Source organism: Scyliorhinus torazame, chromosome 8 (assembly GCF_047496885.1).
Source record: "Scyliorhinus torazame isolate Kashiwa2021f chromosome 8, sScyTor2.1, whole genome shotgun sequence".
Lineage (NCBI taxonomy): Eukaryota > Metazoa > Chordata > Chondrichthyes > Carcharhiniformes > Scyliorhinidae > Scyliorhinus > Scyliorhinus torazame.
This window is the reverse complement of record NC_092714.1, coordinates 26,066,558-26,083,922: the sequence shown is the minus strand read 5'-3', so window position 1 is coordinate 26,083,922 and position 17,365 is coordinate 26,066,558. Positions and strand designations below refer to the sequence as shown.

At 47.4% G+C, this 17,365-nt stretch overlaps 1 protein-coding gene across 4 annotated transcripts in view; it reads left to right on the top strand.

Annotated features, from left to right (window-relative positions):
- The first annotated feature begins 2,916 nt into the window (after nucleotides 1–2,916).
- The window catches only part of LOC140427697 (interferon-induced GTP-binding protein Mx3-like), an 85,348-nt gene continuing 70,899 nt past the window's right edge, over nucleotides 2,917–17,365 (top strand). For 2 of the 4 annotated variants that reach the window (XM_072513210.1, XM_072513205.1), the window contains exon 1: nucleotides 12,631–12,728. The gene's annotated coding sequence lies outside the window, so the exon portion shown is untranslated. Of the gene's footprint in view, nucleotides 3,494–12,630; nucleotides 12,732–17,365 lie in introns of those variants that run through there. The other 2 variants (XM_072513207.1, XM_072513206.1) reach the window with 2 other exon arrangements.

The following is a 17,365-nucleotide window of genomic DNA, read 5'->3' as shown; positions in this document are numbered from 1 at the left end:
CACTTGACAGCTTCGCGAGAGAGAGGGGACAAGTCTCATTGTTTATACCTAACCAGTGAGGTTGTCCTTATGCCACACCAGTTACCCTGACTGCCACCTACGCCTGTGTGAGTCTCTCTCCTGTGATGGTGAATGTCACCCGGAGGCGCCCCACTAGTGCAACTTCACAAGAGAGAGAGAAAGAGGGACCACTGTTTATTCCTGACCTGTAGCCTCTCTTGAGTGAGCGTGTTCGAAGCGCTCAGATTCCCTTTCCCTGTCTTTGACTATGGGATTGTGTCCTGGCAATTATTGTGACTTGACCAGAGCGGACAGTGAAAGGAAGGTGAGACCACAACAATGGTAGTTTTAAAATAATTGATTTATTCAAGAGAACTTAAGTCTTCTGCAACTCAGATTAACCCACACACACACAAACACCGATTATGAAATACTATGTGTAAAACAAGAGACTAAACGGCGCATCGAAAATTCTTACAGCTTACACAGATTTATTTTAGCGACGCAAACACAAATACACAGATATATTTACTCACCCACCCCAAACCTCAACAAGCTACACTAATTGGGAGTTTTCTGAGACCTGGAGGAAAATACTCACCCCTCTAGGGACAGGATAGTTAAAAAAAACGTTGACACAGATTTCTTTAGATCTTCTTCCAAGCTGGCCGATCCTTGCGGCTGTTGCTCCTTCGGTTCTCGTGTTCAATTTTCAGCACGGCGAAGCATGGGTTAGGCAAGAGAGTAGAGTTCTGGCTAGCGCAGCCAGCCAGCTAGATGAATGGCCTCACATAAGTGAATGCAGGTTTCAAGCTGGCCACCCGGAGACGGGTGGCATTGTACATAGTATTTGGTTTTGTTTTGGGGTTTCCCCCCCCCCCCCCAGAGGGAGGTTTTGTAAAATATGTTTGTAATGTGTGGAAATTAGTTTAAACGGGATTTTATTCTTCAAAGCGGTAGCTGCTGCTGCCGCCTGAATAAAATTCATGCACTTTAAGTCAGGGTGTGTTTTCGGAAAGGGAGGTAGTTCTGTAGAGGTAAGGATGTGTTTTGTATGTTTTACAGATGGGGCACCCGACGATGTGGATCTTGATGGCGATGGGCATACAGGTGTGTGCCGGGCGATGAGGGGACACAGAGGAGTCCCTGGTCTACGGGTGCTCTGGGGGCAGGGCACCCCTTGTAACAACCGGACAGGTGAACCCGGTAGCAGACGGCCAGGCCAACAATTCCCATGAGGGAAGATGACCTGGATGGCTGGGGTCAAACTCGACCAGATTCTCCAGCCACAGGAGCTTTGAATACGAGGAAGTGTCCGTCCCGTGTGCAGAAATTAAATTGGTGACTGACCGGGTTAGGGTGACTGAGGGCAGGCGGGTGTGCATGACCTGTGAGGGGGACGTTCCTTTTGGGAGATGGTGGTGGCTCAGGAAGCTGGGCTCGGACATGAGGGATCGATCCTCGGACTGGGAAAGACTGGACAATGACACCTACCGGACCATCACGGGGTCACCAGGAGGGATCACTGTATGTTGGGAGAAATGGTGGGCATATGACCAGGGTTATATTTGTGTTTATGGGGTACTGCCAAGGTGTGTCCCGGAGGGGCAGCAATTACCTTTGTGAGGTGGTGGCAGGACCCCGGGAACGGGATAAATGGGGACCGCAGTGGGGAAGCATGTGGAGCTCCCAGGGCAGGGATGGCAGTGAAAGCCACCAAACTGCTGGTTCAGGTGAAGAAGCCCCTACCCACAGCCCAACCGCTCGACCCTCACAACTGTCCAACCACCACCCAGAGGCCCAGGAATGGGTTAGTGCTCATTCCCACAGAAAAGCTGCTGTATCAGGGGGGACATTACGCTGTGGCTTCAGTGGTTTTAAACCTGACAGAGGTACAGTTACCTGCATGGTGTCCTCAGGAAACAGAACTACTGTACCAAGCCCTTCTGAAAGACATGTTTCAAAGGTTTTGTAATCTGGATTTCGGGGATGTAAATATTGATCAATTGTATAAACAGGAGAATGTTTTTACTATGAGACCAGGGAGAAAACGGCGAGAGCTGGTCAATGATGGTTTCACAGCATTTAATACTGGCACATCAATTGTCAATAGCCTGGACAATGTAGAATTGGCTCGGCAAATGAAAAATTCAAAGAGCCAGCTCAGGAAGATTTTGGGGGATGAAAATGCTGTGGTCGGGTCGGGGTTACACGAGGAGGTGGTAATGACTCTACATTTAAAAGAAATTAGAGCACAATTGGAGACACATGCCAAAACTATAAACGCTTTAGAGAGGATCGGAATGCATCCGATCAGGCTGCACAAAATGAGGTGTGTGGGCTCTATGGGGCTTGGTTGCTGGGAGGGGGGAGGAACAATCTGGAGGATTTGAGACAAGGTCAGGTCCCCTCATGGATAAGCAACCAGCACCTAGCAGCGCTACACCCTTATAACATTGAGTCCCCGCCAACTTCGTGTAGCCTCAGAAGCCTACCCAGTACCTGTGGATTGTGAGAAGTCAACCACACAATCATGGGGGTAGTTGTGAGAATCCAGGTGATGGGAACCTCTGCACAACCAGCCCCTCTGTACCGAGTGGAGAATGTGGGAGTCATTCATGGGGGTGTACATGTTCGTTACACCGCCCTATGTCATTGTGTGGGAGCACACCGTGACAGGCACTGACCTTTCGGGTTGTCGGAGCAGGGGAGCACAAGTGATCTTGTGCGGGTTCAGTACTGCTGGGGCAGAGTCTATAAACTGCACCATGGCAGCAATGGCTGCTAGCCATGTCCCTCCACAGGTGGCATACATAGGGGGTGGGACATACTGTGTTACCACCAATGCCTGGATCTGATTGTATCAAAGGGGCATCTGTAAGTTGTAGCAAACTAATCAAAGGACCAAAATGAACTGGACATGTTGGAACAGGACATTCCATTTTAAATAGGCAGATCAGGCAGCCAACTGAATCAAGACAAACAGGCCGTGAGTCATGAAGCAGCCCAATCTCATTCAGAGACCAGGGGCAGTTGAAATGCAAATCACTTGCGGCCCCGGCCAGAAAGACTCACAATACCTTAATAGGATAACAATTAAAGTTGTCTCCAGCGACCATTGTCAAGAGACCAGCAGAAACCAGAGACATTGCAAGCTTTTTGTAAGGGCACTGATTAAAATCAAATTACATTATGACACCTTTTGATTGGGGAACTTGATCACTTCCATTCTGTCAACAATCAGAAAGGCTTCCTTTGTCCTGGAACTCACCTGTGGGAGGGTCAGTGTTTAACCCATTCAGGGTTTTGCCTTAAAAAGTCAAGTCTGAGGAACTGTGAAAGAACTCTATTCTCTTGCCTGATACACGCTTCGCCTTGCTGAAAACAGACCACGAGAACCGGAGGACCAACAGCCACAAGGACCGGCCAGCTTGGAAGAAGATCTAAAGAAATCTGTGTCAACGTTTTTTTTAACTATCCTGTCCCTGGAGCAGTGAGTATATTCTTCCAGCTCACAGAAAACTCCCAATTAGTGTAGCTTGTTGAGGTTTGGGGTGGGTGAATTAATATATCTGTGTATCTGTGTTTGCGTCGCTAAAGTAAATCTGTGTAAGCTGTAAGAATTTTCGATGTGCCGTTTAGTCTCTTGTTTTACACATAGTATTTCAGAATCTGAGCGCTTCGAACACGCTCACTCAAGAGAAGCTACTGGTCAGGAATAAACAGTGGTCCCTCTTTCTCTCTCTCTTGTGACTTTGCACTAGTGGGGCGCTTCACCATCACAGGAGAGAGACTCACACAGGCGTAGGTGACAGTCAGGGTAACTGGTGTGGCATAAGGACAACCTCACTGGTTGGTATAAACAGTGAGACTTGTCCCCTCTCTTTTGCAAAGCTGTCCCAGTGCGACACTTCCGGGTTGTGGTTTTAACACCTGCAAGAGAGAGATACCCACAGTTATCTGTGACGCCCAATACCAGCCTGTTGGGGAGTAAAGGAAACCCTTTTTGTTACAGGATGCGCTGGCCTTGGAAAGGGTCCAGAGGAGGTTCACAAGAATGATCACTGGATTGAAGAGTATGTTGTATGAGGAACAGTTGAGGACTCTGGGTCTGTACTCATTGGTGTTTAGAAGGATGAGGGGAGATCTTATTGAAGTTTACAGGATACTGAGAGGCCTGGATAGAGTGTGCGTGGAGAAGATGTTCCCACAAGTAGGAGAAACTAGAACCAGAGAGCGCACTCTCAGACTCAAGGGACAATCCTTTAAAACGGAGATGAGGAGGAATTTCTGCAGCAAGAGGGTGATGAATCTGTGGAACTCTTTGCCGCAGAAGGCTGTGGAGGCAAATCACGGAGTGTCTTTAAGACAGAGATAGATAGGTTCTTGATTAATAAGGGGATCAGGGGTTATGGAGAAAAGGCAGGAGAATGGAGATGAGAAAAATATCAGCCATGATTAAATGGCAGAGCAGACCCGATAGGCCTAATACTGCTCCTATGTCTATGGTCTTATGGTCACACACGTGGCAAGATATGTAACAGATTTCCAAACAGACAATAACTACTAAATGAATTCTATTGGAACAACTCTAACTGCATCTATCCTCTCATACGTCCTACTACCAACTGGCGGGTGTCCTCAGTCACGTGACGGATGTCAGTCATGTGATGGATGTCCACCTGCTGGTCGGATGTCATACCAACACCAAGTGCATTGATAGCTAATTAAAAACATTTATGTGTGCATGCACATCACCACACTACCCAGTGCGCCACAAGGCCATTCAACCCATCGAGTCTGCACTGACCCTCTGAAAGAGCACTATATCTCGGCCCACTGTCCCTCCCCCCCATACCCTTACCCCAGGAATTTTGGATATGGTTTATTTAGACTTTCAGAAGGCTTTCGACAAGGTGTCACATCGGAGATTACAATGTAAAGTTAAAGCTCATGGGATTCGGGTAGTGGCTTAAGGTAAATAGAAAGCTCGGTAACACAGAGGAAGCAAAAAGTTGGAATAGATCGGTCTTTTTCCGATTGTCAGGCAGTAACTAGTGGGGTAGCACCGGGATCTGTGCTAGGATCCCAGCTGTTCGCAATATATATTAATGATTTAGACCAGAGGGCGGTACGGTAGCACAGTGGTTAGCACTGCTGCCTCACGGAGCTGCGGACCTGGGTTCGATCCCAGCCCCGGTTCACTGGCCGTGTGAAGTTTGCATATTCTCCTCGTGTCCGCCTGGGCCTCACCCCCACAACCCAAAAGATGTGCAGGGTAGTTGGATTAGCCATGCTAAATTGTCCCTTAATTGGAAAAAAAGAGTTGGGTACCCTAAATTTAAAAAAAAAGAAAAAAATGATTTGGATGGGGGAACTAAATGTATTACTCTGAATTTGCAGATGATACAAAGTTGGGTGGAAGGGTGAGCTGTGAGGAGGAAGCAGGGATGCTTCAGTGTTATTTGGACAGGCTGAGTGAGTGGGCATATGCATGGCACCTGCAGTGTAATGTGAATAAATGTGAGGTTATTCGCTTTGGTAGCAAAAATAGGAAAGCAGATTATTACTTGTATGGGTGTAAATTGAGAGAGGTGGATAGCCTGTGGGCGGCACAATGGAACACTGGTTAGCACTGTGCCAGGGACCCGGGTTCATCTTCCCGCCTTGGGTCACTGTCTGTGCGGAGTCTGCACGTTCTCCCCGTGTCTGTGTGGGTTTCCTCCGGGTGCTCCGGTTTCCTCCCACAGGCCCCAAAGAAGTGCTTGTTAGGTGAATTGGACATTCTGAATTTTCCCTCAGTATACCCAAACAGCGCCGTAGTGTGGCGATAGGGGATTTGCACAGTAACTTCATTGCAGTGTTAATGTAAGCCTACTTGTGACATGAATAAAAATTATCATTATAGATTATTATTACGCAGAGGACCTTGGTGTACTCATGCATCAGTCACTGAATGTAAGTGCACATGTACAGCAGGCAGTAAAGATGGCAAATAGGCCTTCATAAAGAGAGGATTTGAGTACAGGATTAGGGATATTTTCCTGCAATTGTTTAGGCCATTGATGAGGCCACACCTGCAGTATTGTGTGCAGTTTCGGTGTCCTTATCGGAGGAAGGATATTAATGCTATGGAGGGAATGCAGCAAAGGTTTACCACACTGTTTCCTGGGCTGGCGGGACTGTAATATGAGGAGAGATTAAGTTGGTTAGGATTATACTCATTGGAGTTTTGAAGAGTGAGAGGGGATCTCATAGAAACTTACAAAATTCTAACAGGATTAGACGGTAGATTCAGAAAGAATGTTCTTGATGGTGGGGGAGTCCAGAACTAGGGGTCATAGTTTGAGGATAAGGGATAAATCTTTTAGGACTGAGGTGAGGAGAAATGTCTTCACCCAGATAGTGGTGAATCTGTGGAATTCACTGCCACAAAAAGTAATTGAGGTCAAAATGTTGTGTAATTTCAAGATGGAATTAGATATTGCACTTGGGGCTGAAGGGATCAAGGGACATGGAAGGAAGGCAGGATCAGGTTATTGGATTCGATGATCAGCCATGATCATAATGAATGGTGGGGCAGGCTCGAAGGGCCGCATGGCCTCCTCCTGCTTCTATTTCCTATGTGTGTTTCTATGCATATTTCTAACCTGCACATCTTTGGATTGATGTGGAGATGCCGGCGTTGGACTGGGGTGAGCACAGTAAGAAGTCTTACAACACCAGGTTAAAGTCCAACAGGTTTGTTTCAAACACTAGCTTTCGGAGCACTGCTCCTTCCTCAGGTGAATGAAGAGGTATGTTCCAGAAACATTTATACAGACCAAACCGAAGATGCAAGACAATGCTTTGAATGCGAGCATTTGCAGGTAATTAAGTCTTTACAGAGCCAGAGAGAGCATTAACCCCAGGTTAAAGAGATGTGAATTGTCTCAAGCCAGGACAGTTGGTAGGATTTTGCAGGCCAGATGGTGGGGGATGAATGTAATGCGACATGAATCCAAAGTCCCAGTTGAGGCCGCACTCATGTGTGCGGAACTTGGATATAAGTTTCTGCTCGGCGATTCTGCGTTGTCGCGCGTCCCGAAGGCCGCCTTAGAGAACGCTTAGGCTCAGAGGCTGAATGTCCTTGACTGCTGAAGGGTTCCCCGACTGGAAGGGAACATTCCTGCCTGGCGATGGTCGCGCGATGTCCGTTCATCTGTTGTCTTTGGAGTGTGAGAGGTAACCGGAGCACTCGGAGGAAACCCACGCAGACACAGGGAGAAAGTACAAACTCCACACAGACAGTCACCCAAGGATGGAATTGAAGCCGGGTCCCTGGTGCTGTGAGACAGCGGTGGTAACCACTGTGCCATCCTTGCGAAGGCGGCGAGCTGCCTCCTTGAACCGCTACAACTGTGGCTCTGGGAGTTGGTTTTATTTTCGCTTTGGTTTGGGGCTTGCTTGTGGCTCTGAGTTTTTTGCTTTTGTTTTCACATTTGGTTGCTGTGCTCAGAAAGAGAGGTGTCTTGACCTGTCTCTCTATTTTCAGTTTAAAAGCTGTTTCCAGATTACTTGATAACTTAAAAGAAATAATTGCTTTCTGGAAGGAATACAAACCTGCTGTTTTGGAAAGGAAACAAGAGCATCCAAACCAGGTCTTGAGTGCTGTGGGCTGGGCCACACCTTTGTAAAAGGGTTTATGGTTTATGGAATCTGGTTATTAAATTGGAACAGTTTAAGGGGGAAATGTATTAAGTGTATATATAGAGTACTGTAGCTGTGTGGGGTATTTATGTTGGTAGTTGATAAAAATGCTTACTGTGTGTGTTTATAAAAATGTTAACTAAATTAATAGAATAAAGCTTGTTTTTGATTAAAACTGCTTGAGGCCTCTATTGAATAATCCCTGAAAGGCGGGCCCTTGTGCTCCTCATAACCAAAATTGATAAACATTTGTAGGTCAGGTGAACTCCATGATATACTTTGGAGTTTTCTAAACCCTGGCCCAGAACACTTTGCTGCGCACGGCATTAATGGCGTCAGCAACGTTTATCGATTACGCACTCTTTTCCTTAGCCACGAATTCGGCATGTTCGCTTGATGCCTGCTCGCTGGCCTTGCAAATGTTCATAGCGTCTTCAATCGACTAAACCGGTCTTCTGAATTTTTTCTCACGCACCCGTTCTCCGTTGATTCCGAACACAACTTTATCCATAGACTTGGAGCCTGAGGCAAAATTACTGGACTGCGCTCGCAGCTTAAGATCTGTAACTTCTGAATCTATAAACTCTCCTCTGAACTGTAGCCATTTGTTTAGCATGTAGCGCTCATAGACTTTTTTCGCAATCGAACATCTCTGTAGCACCATGCTGTATTTACGTTTGTCTCATTTGCACTGAATTCAAATGAATTGAATAATTCCAATGCGTGTGGTCCAGCCAAATTTAGCAGGAGAGCTATTTTACGTTGGTCTAATGCATTTTCTAGCGCGGAGTCTGAAATAAAGACTTTGAATTGTCGCTTAAAGAAAGACCAGTTCTGGCATAGTTTACCGTGTGTCTTGGAGTGGTCAGGCTTCTTGAGACCTTCCATCTTCTGATCAGTCTTTACTAGATTTGTTTCTGAGTTGTAGCTTCTGGATTTCTTTCTTTAATCTCCAATGCTATTCTACACTAATCTCATTACTGTTTATTTCAAGGAATAGACTCCTCATACCATGTGATGGTCTTTGCGTTGCTTATTCAGGATGGTTGGTGCAGTGTTCCACAAAGACCACAGTATAGCTTTTATTTAAACAAAGGTATGATTTTAATTACATTACTAAACTGGGTCAATATTGATTAATAACATAGAACATAGAACAGTACAGCACAGAACAGGCCCTTCAGCCCTCGATGTTGTGCCGAGCATTGTCCGAAACCAAGATCAAGCTATCCCACTCCCTGTCATTCTGGTGTGCTCCATGTGCCTATCCAATAACCACTTGAAAGTTCCTAAAGTGTCCAACTCCACTATCACAGCAGGCAGTCCATTCCACACCCTAACCACTCTCTGAGTAAAGAACCTACCTCGGACATCCCTCCTATATCTCCCACCCTGAATCTTATAGTTATGTCCCCTTGTAACAGCAACATCCACCTGAGGAAATAGTCTCTGAACGTCCAGTCTATCTATCCCCCTCTTATCTTATAAACCTCTATTAAGTCGCCTCTCATCCTCCTCTGCTCCAAAGAGAAAAGCCCTAGCTCCCTCAACCTTTCCTCATAAGACTTATCCTGCAAACCAGGCAGCATCCTGGTAAATCTCCTTTGCACCCTTTCCAATGCTTCCACATCCTTCCTATAATGAGGTGACCAGAACTGCACACAACACTCCAAATGTGGTCTCACCAGGGTCATGTATAGTTACAGCATAACCCCACGGCTCTTAAACTCAAGCCCCCTGTTAATAAACGCTAACACACTATAAGCCTTCTTCACAGTTCTATACACTTGAGTGGCAACCTTCAGAGATCTGTGGACATGAACCCCAAGATCTCTCTGTTCCTCCACATTCCTCCCCTGCCGTTGACCCTGTAATCCGCATTCAAATTTTTTCTACCAAAAATGAAATGAAATGAAAATCGCTTATTGTCACAAGTAGGCTTCAAATGAAGTTTCTGTGAAAAGCCCCTAGTCGCCACGTTCCGGCACCTGTTCAGGGAGGCTGTTACGGGAATTGAACCTTGCTGCTGGCCTGCCTTGATCTACTTTCAAAGCCAGCGATTTAGCCCTGTGCTAAACAGCCCCTGCAAGTACTAACCAGGCCTGAGTCTGCTTAGCTTCCGAAATCAGACGAGATCGGGCGTTTTCAGACTAGTATGGCTGTAGGCCAAAATGAATCACCTCGCACTTATCAGGGTTAAACTCCATCTGCCATTTTTCGGCCCAGCTCTGCATCCTATCAATGTCTCTTTGCAGCCTACAACAGCCCTCCACCTCATCCACTACTCCACCAATCTTGGTGTCATCAACAAATTTACTGACCCACCCTTCAGCCCACTCCTCCAATTCATTGATAAAAATCACAAATAGCAGAGGACCCAGCACTGATCCCTGTTGTGCACCGCTGGTAACTGGTCTCCAGTCTGAAAATTTTCCATCCACCACCACCAGTTACTTATCCAATTGGCCAAATTTCCCTCTATCTCACACCTCCTTACTTTGTTCATGAGCCGACCATGGGGAACCTTATCAAACGAATTACTAAAATCCATGTATACGACATCAACTGCTCTACCTTCATCTACACACTTAGTTACCTCCTCAAAGAATTCAATCAAATTTGAGAGACAAGACCTACCCTTCACAAATCCGTGTTGACTATTCCGGATTAAGTTACATCTTTCCAAATGGTCATAAATCCTATCCTTCAGGACCTTTTCCATTATCTTCCCGACCACCGAAGTAAGACTAACTGGCCTATAATTACCAGGGTCATTCCTGTTCCCTTTCTTGAACAGAGGAACAACATTCACCACTCTCCAGTCCTCTGGCACTATCCCTGTGGACAGCGAGGACCCAAAGATCAAACCCAAAGGCCTTGCAATCTCATCCCTTGCCTCCCAAAGAATCCTTGGGTATATCCCATCTGGCCCAGGGGACTTGTCGACCCTCAGGTTTTTCAAAATTGCTAATACATCATTCCTCAGAATATCTACTTCCTCCAGCCTACCCACCTGAATCACACTCTCGTCCTCAAAAACATGGCCCCTCTCCTTTGTGAACACTGAAGAAAAGTATTCATTCAACGCCTCTCCTATTTCTTCTGACTCCATGCACAAGTTCCCACTACTGTCGTTGACCGGCCCTACCCTCACCCTGGTCATTCTTTTATTTCTCACATAAGAGTAAAAAGCCTTGCGGTTTTCCTTTATCCAACCCGCCAAGGACTTCTCATGCCCCCTCCTAGCTCTCCTAAGCCCTTTGTCAGCTCATTCCTTGCTACCTTGTAACCCTCAAGCGACCCTACTGAACCTTGTTTTCTCGTCCTTACATACTCTTCCTTTTTCCTCTTGACAAGACATTCAACATCTTTTGTGAACCATGCTTCCCTCACACGGCCATTTCCTCCCTGCCTGACAGGGACATGCCTATCAAGGACATGCAGTATTTGTTCCTTGAACAAGCTCCACTTTTCATTTGTGCCTTTCCCTGACAGTTTCTGTTCCCATCCTATGCTCCATAATTCTTGCCTAATCACATCATAATTACCCCTCCCCCAATTATAAACCTTGCCCTGCCGTATGGCCCTATCCCTCTCCATTGCAATAGTGAAAGACACTGAATTGTGGTCACTATCTCCAAAGTGCTCTCCCACAAACAAATCTAACACTTGGCCCGGTTCATTACCCAGTACCAAATCCAATGTGAACCCCCCTCTTGTCAGCCTATCCACATATTGTGTCAGGAAACCCTCCTACACACACTGTACAAAAACTGCCCCATCCGAACTGTTTGACCTATAGAGGTTCTAATCAATACTTGGAAAGTTAAAGTCACCCATGGCAACTACCCTGAGACCTACACATCTATCCATAATCTGTTTTGCAATTTCTTCCTCCACATCTCTATTACTATTTGGGGGCCTATAGAAAACTCCTAACAATGTGACAGCTCCTTCCCTATTTCTAACTTCGGCCCATATTACCTCAGTGGGCAGATCCCCTTCAAACTGCCTTTCTGCAGCCGTTAAACTATCCTTGATTAACAATGCTACTCCTCCACCTCTTTTACCGCCTTCTCTACTCTTACTGAAACATCTATCTATAACATCTAACTACGCTCACCTACTGCTAACCTCACTAACTGGTATAGACTATAATCTAACCTTCTCACACTAACTGCTCCTATGACCTTCACTAGCTGCCTCCACCCCTGAGATCTAGCATCACTGCTTTATATAGTAGTATCTGCAGCTCCCGCTAGTGGCTATTCATGGTACTACATTAACCCTTGTAATGCTGATAGTTATACCACGCCCAGCACAGCCATTTGCCCCATAGTGTTGTGGATATGCCCTAGGCCCCTAAGGTCTAGGTTTTGCATCCCACCCCAGGAATCACCACACTCACTAATATTCAGCACTGAAGAATGGTTTGAGATTTGAGAATTCCTTCCTCCTACCCTGTTTCAAGATTGATAAAATTAGCACAGTGTGCCTCACGGCGCCGAGGTCCCAGGTTCGATCCAGGCTCTGGGTCACCGTCCGTGTGGAGTTTGCGCATTCTCCCCGTGTTTGCGTGGGTTTCGCCCCCACAACCCAAAAATGCGAAAACTAGGTGGGTTGGCCACGCTAAATTGCCCCTTGATTGGAAAAAATGAATTGGGTACTCTAAATTTTTCTTGTTAAATTTGCACAGTGTTGTTGAAGACGAGAGGGATGGTGAGAAAGCAACAGGAAATCAAATCATGTCCAGGCAAGGAAGAGAAAGAACGTTAGCTGGTTCAGCATGATGTCAGAAATTGAGTGACGCACAGAATAAGTTCCACGTTGAACGCCTGGCAACATTATTTGATTATTAAAGTGTGATCTGCCCTTAAACCTGCCCCCCCCCCCCCCGCCCCCGCCCCCGAGCAAGAACAGTATAAAAAGGAGATAAAAGAAGGCAGTTTGCAGCACAGATCCCAAAGAGTCTTTTCGAAGGAAACAGCAGGCAAGAAAAAATCTGCAAGCACTCCAGAAATCTGCAGCCCTGATATAAGGTTGTATGTGCAACTTTTCATTTAAAGGACTTTGGCATCAATGGAAACATCGGCATTTTGTGCCCTTCCCTAATTGCCCTTGAGGTGACAGTGAGCAATCTACCTGACCTGCTGCAGTCCATGTTGTTCTTTTTTGGGGTATTCGCCCACCTCATTGTAATGGGGTGGGATTGACAAAAAGGTCACTTCTGAGACCATTTTAATGGGTTTATTAAGTTTTCAAGAAGCTATGGCAAGAAAGTCGGGCAATAATTTTTAGTCTAACATGGGTACTGTGGCTGTTGTTTTAAAATTCATTTATAAGTCTGCGACTGGACAGGAGGCAGATGGTGACGGGGCAGCACGGTGGCACAGTGGTTAGCACTGCTGCCTCATAGCGCCAGGGACCCTGGTTCGATTCCAGCCTCGGGCGACTGTCTGTGTGGTTTGCATTCCTCCCCGTGTCTGCGTGGGTTTTCTCCGGGTGCTCCGGTTTCCTGCCATGGTCCAAAGATGTGGAGGTTAGGTGGATTGGCCATGTTAAATTACCCCTTAGTGTCCAAACGTTAGGTGGAGTTGTGGGGGCGGGATGCTCTTTCAGAGGGCCAGTGCAGGCTCGATGGGCCCAATGGCCTTCTTCTGCACTGTAGGGATTTTGAGACTCTTCTCTGTCTCTCTCGCTCTCTCTCTCTCTCTCTCTCTCCCTCTCGCACTCTCTCTCGCTCTCTCTCTCTCGCTCTCTCTCTCTCTTTTTCTCTCTCTCGCTTCCCCTCGTCGCCTCTACTGTTGGTTCTTGGCTTTGTGCTTCCTTCATTCTGGTCCTTATCCAATTAACACTTCCCTCTCCCCAATCATCTTCAGTCCTGTCATGTGATAATGCTTTTCTTCAGCAGCCAGAAATAGTTCATGTGGATATTGTTAACCTTACATATTTATAGTAAGAAGTCTTACAACACCAGGTTAAAGTCCAACAGGTTTGTTTCGATGTCACTAGCTTTCGGAGCGCTGCTCCTTCCTCAGGTGAATGAAGAGGTCTGTTCCAGAAACACATATATAGACAAATTCAAAGATGCCAGACAATGCTTGGAATGCGAGCATTAGCAGGTGATTAAATCTTTACAGGTCCAGAGATGGGGTAACCCCAGGTTAAAGAGGTGTGAATTGTGTCAAGCCAGGACAGTTGGTAGGATTTTGCAGGCCAGATGGTGGGGGATGAATGTAATGCGACATGAATCCCAGGTCCCGGTTGAGGCCGCACTCATGTGTGCGGAACTTGGCTATAAGTTTCTGCTCGGCGATTCTGCGTTGTCGCGCGTCCTGAAGGCCGCCTTGGAGAACGCTTACCCGGAGATCAGAGGCTGAATGCCCTTGACTGCTGAAGTGTTCCCCGACTGGAAGGGAACATTCCTGCCTGGTGATTGTCGCGCGATGTCCGTTCATTCGTTGTCGCAGCGTCTGCATGGTCTCACCAATGTAACACGCTTCGGGACATCCTTTCCTGCAGCGTATGAGGTAGACAACATTGGCCGAGTCACCTGAGTATGTACCGCGTACCTGGTGGGTGGTGTTCTCACGTGTAATGGTGGTATCCATGTCGATGATCTGGCACGTCTTGCAGTGATTGCCATGGCAGGGTTGTGTGGTGTCGTGGTCACTGTTCTGAAGGCTGGGTAGTTTGCTGCAAACAATGGTTTGTTTGAGGTTGCGCGGTTGTTTGAAGGCAAGTAGTGGGGGGGGTGGGGGGGACCTTGGCAAGATGTTCATCTTCATCGATGACATGTTGAAGGCTGTGAAGAAGATGTCGTAGTTTCTCCGCTCCGGGAAAGTACTGGACGACGAAGGGTATTCTGTCGGTTGTGTCCCGTGTTTTTCTTCTGAGGAGGTCGGTACGGTATTTTGCTGTGGCGCATTGGAACTGTCGATCGATGAGTCGAGCGCCATATCCCGTTCGTACGAGGGCATCTTTCAACATCTGTAGATGTCTGTTACGCTCCTCTTTGTCTGAGCAGATCCTGTGTATACGGACAACTTGTCCATAGGGGATGACTTCTTGAATGTGTTTAGGGTGGAAGCTGGAGAAGTGGAGCATCGTGAGGTTATCTGTGGGCTTGCGGTAAAGCGAAGTGCTGAGGTGACCGTCCTTGATGGAGACGAGTGTGTCCAAGAATGCAACTGATTTTGGAGAGTCGTCCATGGTGAGTCTGATGGTTGGATGGAACTTATTGATGTCATTGTGTAGTCGTTTCAGTGATTCTTCGCCGTGGGTCCAAAGGAAAAAATGTCATCAATGTATCTGGTGTATAACGTCGGTTGAAGGTCCTGTGCGGTGAGTAGGTCTTGTTCAAACTTGTGCATGAAGATGTTGGCATATTGGGGTGCAAATTTGGTCCCCATGGCTGTTCCGTGCGTCTGGATGAAGAACTTGTTGTCGAAGGTGAAGACGTTGTGATCCAGAATGAAGCGGATGAGTTGCAGAATTGCGTCTGGAGATTGGCAGTTGTCGGCGTTGAGTACTGAGGCTGTTGCAGCAATGCCGTCATCATAGGGGATGCTGGTATAGAGTGCCGAGACGTCCATAGTGACGAGGAATGTTCCTGTTTCAACTGGTCCATGGGTGCTGAGTTTCTGTAGGAAGTCCGTCGTGTCGCGACAGAAGCTGGGCGTACCTTGTACAATGGGTTTGAAGATTCCCTCGATGTAGCCAGAGAGGTTCTCACACAGGGTCCCATTGCCTGAAACGATTGGGCGGCCTGGTGTGTTGGCCTTGTGTATTTTCAGGAGGCAGTAGAGATCTCCAATGCGGGGAGTACGTGGGATGAGAGCACGTAGGGTGCTCTGAAGATCTGGATCCAAGGTCTTGATCAATCTGTTAAGTTGGCAGATGTGTTCCTTGGTCGGATCTGCGGGTAACTGTCTGTAGTGTTCTTGGTTGTTGAGTTGTCGGTAACAACCAAGAACACTACAGACAGTTACCCGCAGATCCGACCAAGGAACACATCCGCCAACTTAACAGACTGATCAAGACCTTGGATCCAGATCTTCAGAGCACCCTACGTGCTCTCATCCCACGTACTCCCCGCATTGGAGATCTCTACTGCCTCCCGAAAATACACAAGGTCGACACACCAGGCCATCCTATCATTTCAGGCAATGGGACCCTGTGTGAAAACCTCTCTGGCTACATCGAGGGAATCTTGAAACCCATCATACAAGGTACGCCCAGCTTCTGTCGCGACACGACGGACTTCCTACAGAAACTCAGTACCCATGGACCAGTTGAACCAGGAACATTCCTCGTCACAATGGACGTCTCGGCACTCTACACCAGCATCCTTCATGACGACGGCATTGCTGCAACAGCCTCAGTACTCAACACCGACAACTGCCAATCACCAGGCGCAATTCTGCAACTCATCCGCTTCACTCTGGATCACAACGTCTTCACCTTCGACAACAAGTTCTTCATCCAGACACACGGAACAGCCATGGGGACCAATTCCGCACCCCAATATGCCAACATCTTCATGCACAAGTTTGAACAAGACCTACTCACCGCACAGGACCTTCAACCGACGTTATACACCAGATACATCGATGACATTTTTTTCCTTTGGACCCACGGTGAAGAATCACTAAAACGACTACACGATGACATCAATAAGTTCCATCCAACCATCAGACTCACCATGGACTACTCTCCAAAATCAGTTGCATTCTTGGACACACTCGTCTCCATCAAGGACGGTCACCTCAGCACTTCGCTTTACCGCAAGCCCACGGATAACCTCACGATGCTCCACTTCTCCAGCTTCCACCCTAAACACATTCAAGAAGCCATCCCCTATGGACAAACTCTCCGTATACACAGGATCTGCTCAGGCGAGGAGGAGCGTAATAAACATCTACAGACGTTGAAAGATGCCCTCGTACGAACGGGATATGGCGCTCGACTCATCGATCGACAGTTCCAACGCGTCACAGCAAAAAACCGCACCGACCTCCTCAGAAGAAAAACACGGGACACAAGCGACAGAATACCCTTCGTCGTCCAGTACTTTCCCGGAGCGGAGAAACTACGACATCTTCTTCACAGCCTTCAACATGTCATCGATGAAGATGAACATCTTGCCAAGGTCATCGCCATACCCCCACTACTTGCCTTCAAACAACCGCGCAATCTCAAACAAACTATTGTTTGCAGCAAACTACCCAGCCTTCAGAACAGTGACCACGGCACCACACAACCCTGCCATGGCAATCACTGCAAGACGTGCCAGATCATCGACATGGATACCACCATTACACGTGAGAACACCACCCACCAGGTACATGGTACATACTCGTGTGACTCGTCCAACGTTGTGTACCTCATGCGCTGCAGGAAAGGATGTCCCAAAGCGTGGTACATTGGCGAGACCATGCAGACGCTACGACAATGAATGAACGGACATCGCGCGACAATCACCAGGCAGGAGTGTTCCCTTCCAGTCAGGGAACACTTCAGCAGTCAAGGGCATTCAGCCTCTGATCTCCGGGTAAGCGTTCTCCAAGGCGGCCTTCAGGACGCGCGACAATGCAGAATCATCGAGCAGAAACATATAGCCAAGTTCCGCACACATGAGTGCGGCCTCAACCGGGACCTGGGATTCATGTCGCAT